The sequence below is a fragment of the Schistocerca americana genome, chromosome 5 (assembly GCF_021461395.2).
Source record: "Schistocerca americana isolate TAMUIC-IGC-003095 chromosome 5, iqSchAmer2.1, whole genome shotgun sequence".
In the NCBI taxonomy this organism is placed as follows: domain Eukaryota; kingdom Metazoa; phylum Arthropoda; class Insecta; order Orthoptera; family Acrididae; genus Schistocerca; species Schistocerca americana.
The window spans coordinates 674,403,972-674,409,929 of NC_060123.1; the positions used below are offsets into that span (position 1 = coordinate 674,403,972).

General features: G+C 46.1%; 1 non-coding gene across 1 annotated transcript; it reads left to right on the forward strand.

The window, feature by feature from the left end:
- The first annotated feature begins 3,249 nt into the window (after positions 1-3,249).
- On the forward strand, positions 3,250-3,324 carry Trnas-cga. Its single transcript has one exon. It is a non-coding gene; the product is annotated as a tRNA-Ser (tRNA).
- The last annotated feature ends 2,634 nt before the right edge of the window (positions 3,325-5,958 follow it).

Genomic DNA, 5,958 nt, shown 5'->3' on the forward strand with positions numbered 1-5,958 from the left:
ACGCAAATCTTTAGAAACAGCTTCATGTTATAATTTTCACCATAGGGCTTGTTTCGATAGTACGGCCATTGTTAAGTAGGCAAGGAATACGTAACATCTAGTGCCTGTGTATGGCTGGTTCAAATGGTTCTGAGCACTATGGGACTTAACTTCTGTGGTCATCAGTCCCCTAGAACTTAGAACTACTTAAACCTAACTAACCTAAGGACATCACACACATCCATGCCCGAGGCAGGATTCGAACCTGCGACCGTAGCAGTCGCGCGGTTCCGGACTGAGCGCCTTAACCGCGGCCTGTGTATGAGACATCATTATGCAGAAGATATCAGTCACCATGAAACACTGTATGTGCCGTCCAGCAGTTCAAAGTAATTTCCTTTAAACGTAATTTTCAGCCCCTTGGAGGTAAGTACGTAAGTCACGTCAGAAATATACACGTTTCCTATAACTTTATTTAATGGAAACCGGAGATCTCATCAAGAGAGAATCTTCATGAATGCGGAACGATTCAGGGTATACATTAACAAAAGAAAATTAATTTGTACACTGACAATACTGTGCTAGCGCCCAATAAATGCAACCGACTAAATTATCAGGAAAGACACTACTTTGAAAATAGTTTGTGCTGTCTCAGTTCTGTTATTCGCTGATTACCTTCTGTTGGTATGTTGATATTTTTTTCAATACACTGGTATCATACAGAGAAAATAGTTACCTACATATGTAAAAACAAAGGCCTGTTTAGTTTTCGCGTAACTTTGAAACGTATGATGTTTGCCTTGCACACTGATTGTGATCTTTAGTACTTGAATCAAGATAATCGGGTTAGATGTAGAAGGACTGGCATATGAGGTATTTTTTGATTTTCTGTTGAGCCGGTACAGGCTTACATTTTTTGCTTTACTGCCTTGCTGGAAGATAAAATCGATTTCGTCTGTTTTGGGACTGAGTCACCTACTTCCACCCTCTGCTTTTGTCGCTGCTTCGTTACTAGCATTATAACTCTCTCCCCCAGACCGAGGAGAAGAGTTACATTGGTTAACGAAATTACTTGAGAACGTAAATATGTGGACTAATTCGCACCCGTGCGGCAAATTTTATTCGCGCTTGGACATCGGGCTTTATAGTGAAATAATAACTACAGGCTCTGTAAACGTTTGCTATCGTCAGCAGCGATCTGCATGAGATGAAGAAAATGGTTGACAATTGTCCTCGACAAGCAGTTGTTTTGGAAAGCGTTACAAGTATTTACTAAAACTGGAAGCTTTGGATGATCAGCGGTGAAAATGGTAATTCTTACTTTTAAAATAAACACGTGTTCACCATTTCCAATTAATGGAATTATTATTGACTAAGAATTTGAGCTATAAAAGCCAAGGTGAAATTCGTTTGCATTTTTGGGGTGACAAACACGCTGAAGTTTGGAAATTTGCGCTAAGTTCGTATGGAACCAAACTGCTGAGGTTATCAGTCCCTAGGCTTACACACTACTTAATCTAACTTAAACTAACTTACGCTTAGGACAACACACAAACACATGCGCGAGGGGGGACTCGAACCTCTGACGGGTGGAGCAGTGCGAACCGTGGCAAGGCGCACTAGACCGCGCGGCTACACCGCGTGGAGAACACGCTGAAGTGATTTCTTCAATTTCCTAGATGTATGAGAGTAGCGCAATACGCCAAAGAGTTGATCGTTGCACTACGAGGGGAGGACATCAAACAGAACAACACCTTCGGTGTCACAGAAGAACGTCTCGATGACTTTACCGGCTGAAGGTGCGGATTTGAACTTTTCTTCGGAGGAGACGTGGTACGGCGACACTCCATGGATTGCCGTTTTAATTCCGGTTCAAAGAAATGAACCCATGATTCATGGCCTGTGATGATGATCGACATAAAATTGTCACGATGCACCTCGTAACGCCCAAGCAGTTCCACACAGATGGTCCTTCGTCACTCTTTATGGTCTTCTGTTCGGCGGTAAGGAGCCCACTGGGCACACACCATTGACAACCCCAGCTGGTGGCCGACCGTGTCAGCACTACCAATGGTGCAGCGATGTGCTTGACTGTGATCCGTTGATCACCTCGAATGAGAGTGTCCGCACGTTCCAACGTTGCAGGAACGCCAGCCGACACGCGGAAGATCGGAAAGATTTGCGCGACGTTGTTGCGATGATTACAGACGCCTCGCACGACGACTCATGGTGCTTCTGTTCGCTTGCAGGTCTCCATAGACATTCCGCAAGAGCCTATCAATAGCTGCGATGCTGTGGTTTTCCGTCAAAAGAAACTCAATGACAGCTATCCCCTTGGAAAACACCGCCGTTACAGATCCATTGCGAAAGCCACATACAGCGCCGCCACCTATCGGAACTTCAGGAAACTATAGTGGCCAGAGCAGGAACATTCCACAATGTCCCACAGCACATACGGCAGTTTTCAACCGAATTCGGCCGAAAAGGAAAGTGCTGCATTGCTTATAGAACGAGCCTCGTACGACAGCCAACGTATTGCTACGTTTTCACAGAGAAAATGTGTTTTGTTTATAAACCTAATGACGAGTTCCATATCGTAGCAAGATGTGACAAACGCAAGCCATGTAACTCACAAATAAGTTGCTAACTTGAGTTATCCTTGTGTGCAGAAATGGTAATACACTATATGATCAAAAATATCCGGACACCTAGCTGAAAATGACTTACAAGTTCGTGGCGCCCTCCGTCGGTAATCCTGGAATTCAATATGGTGTTACCCCACCCTTAGCCTTGATGACAGCTTCCACTCCCGCAGTCTTACGTTCAGTCAGGAGCTGTAAGGTTTCTGGGGGAATGGCAGCACATCCTTCACGGAGTGCTGCACTGTGAAGAGGTATCGATGTCGGTCGGTGAGGCCTGACACGAAGTTGGCGTTCCAAAACATCCCAAAGGTTAAGATTTTCACTCTGCAGCGGAGTGTGCGCTGATACGAAACTTCCTGGCAGATTAAAACTGTGTGCCGGACCGAGACTCGAACTCGGGACCTATGTCTTTCACGGGCAAGTGCTCTACCAACTGAGATACCTAAGCACGCCTCACGCGGCGTGATTCTGGAAACATCTCCCAGTCTGGGGCTAAGCCTTGTCTCCGCAATATCCTTTCTTTAAGGAGTGCTAGTTCTGCAAGGTTCGCAGGAGAGCTTCTGAAAGTTTGGAAGGTAGGAGACCAGGAGCTGGCAGAAGTAAAGCTGTGAGGACGGGGCGTGAGTCGTGCTAGGGTAGCTCAGTTGGTAGAGCACTTGCCCGCGAAAGGCAAAGGTCCCGAGTTCGAGTCTCGGCCCGGCACACAGTTTTAATCTGCCAGGAAGTTTCATTCCAAAGGTGTCCTATAGGATTCAGGTCAGGAGTGTCAGGAGTCTGTGCAGACCAGTCCATTACAGGGATGTTATTGTCGTGTAACCACTCCGCCACAGGCCTTGCATTATGAACAGGTGCCCAATCGTGTTGAAAGATGAAATCGCCATCCCCGAATTTCTCTTCAACAGTGGGAAGCAAGAAGGTGCTTAAAACATCAGTGTAGGTGTGTGCTGTGATAGTGTTTCAAGCCCACTGCATGAAAAACACGGCCACACCTTAACACCACCGCCTCCGAATTTTACAGTTGGGACTACACACGCTGGCAGATGACCTCCACCCGGCATTTGCCATACCCACACCCTGCCATCTGATCGACACATTGTGTGCTGTGATTCGTCACTTCACACAACGTTCTTCCACTGTTCAGTCCTCCAATGTTTACGCTCTTTACACCAACCGAGGCGTTGTTTGGTATTTACCGGCGTGATGTGTGGCTTATGAGCAGCCGCTCGAACATGAAATGTAAGTTTTCTTACCTCCCTCCTAACTGTCATAGTACTTGCAGTGGACATTGATGCAGTTTTGAATTCCTGTGTGATGGTCTGGACAGATGTCTGGTTACTTAACTTTACGACCCTCTTCAAGTGTTGGCGGTCTCTGTCAGTCAACAGACGAGGTCGGCCTATATGTTTTTGTGCTGTACGTGTCCCTTCACGTTTCCACTTCACTATAACGTCGGAGACAGTGGACCTAGGGACATTTAGGATCGTGGAAATCTCGTGTACAGACTATGACACAAGTGGCATCCAATCACCTGACCACGTTCAAAGGCTGTGAGTTCCGCGAAGTGCCCCATTCTGCTCTCTCACGATGTCTAATGAGTACCGAGGTCGCTGACATGGAGTACCTGGCAGTAGGTGGCAGCACAATGCACCTACTATGAAAAATGTATGCTTTTGGGAGTGTCCTGATGCTTTTGATCACATAGTGTAGGAAGACTAATTAATATTGTAAGTGCGGTGCGCAGGCTGCTGGAACCTCATACCATGATGCTAGGTGCTGGGAGCGTATGACGACGAAGAAGGCAATCTGGTAACATTCTTTCCCCGCGGAGCCTTCACACAGGGATGCGTCTATCGTATTGCTGAACGTAGAATTTGGGCCCGTCTGCAGAGCAATGTGGTGCCGCTGTTGTGTCCAGTGTTGTCGGCTCAACTCTTTTGTTCCCGCTGCAAACAAGCCTGTTTCGCAGCTAAAGGTGCATTGCGTCGCTGTAGGACCCTCCACGAGCCGGTGAACAATACAGCATCTATGGAAGTGTACGTGACGGACCTCAGCACACGCATCGTCAAATACTGTTGTTATGACTAGGAGAAGTCTTTTTTTTTTTTTTTTGAAACATCGAGACAACAGGTTCCTGTGCTTACATCTGTTTACTGGAATAAAATTTTACAAGATAGACCCTGACATACTAAAAGGCACACTTAGCAGGTTCATATAGAAAACGGAACTATTGGGATAGTATACAATAAGTTGACGATAGTCATAGGATACCGATATGCACGTATACAAATGACGGTTTTAGCGCGTACACAAGGTATAAAATGGCAGTGCACTGGCGAAGTAGTCATTTATACTCAGGTGATTCACGTTAAAAGGTTTCTGACGTGATTATAGCCGTACGCCAGGAATTAATAGACTTTGAATGCGCAATAGTGGTTGCAGCTAGACGTATGGGACATTACATTTCGGAAATCGTTAGGGAATTCAATATTATGAGATCTACAGTGTCAAGAATGTGCTGAGAACGTCACATTTCAGGCATTACCAATCTCCACGGACAAGGCAGTGGTCGACAGCCTTCACTTAACGAACTGAAGCAGCTGCGTGCAAGCACACAAGAAACACCGCGTGAAATAACCGCAGAAATCAATGTGGGACGCACGACAAACGTATCCGTTACGTCAGTGCGGCGAAATAGGCGTAATGGTTATGGCAGCAGACGACCGACGCAAGTGCCTTTGCTAACAGCACGCCTGGAAAACCTTTTCTGGGCTCGTGACCATATCGATTGAACCCTAGACGACTGGAAAACCGTGGCTTGGTCAGATGATTCCCGTTTCGGTTGCTAAGAGCCGATATTAAGGTACGAGTGTGACGTAACCCCACGAAGCCATGTATCAAGTTATCAACAAGGCACTGTACAAACTGGCGGAGTCTCCATAATGATGTGTGCTGTAATTACATACAACAGATCTGGTCCTCTGTTATAGTTATGTTCGGCTACTTTGAGACCATTTTCAGCCATTCATGGACTTCATGTCCCCAAACAACGATGTCATGTCAGTGGGCTACAATTGTTCGCGATTGATTTGAAGAACATTGGCCACTCAGATCGCCTGACATGAATCTCGTCGAACATTTATGAGACGTAACCGAGAGGCCAGTTAGTACATAAAAGCCTGCATCGCCAACAGCTTCAAAATTATGGACGTTTGTAAAGGCAGTATGGCTCAATATTTCTGCAAAGGACTTCCAACGTTGAGTCCAAGACACATCGAGTTACTGAAGTCAGCGAAAGTAGTTCCGACAAGATATTGTCACCTCAGTGCGAAATACAGAA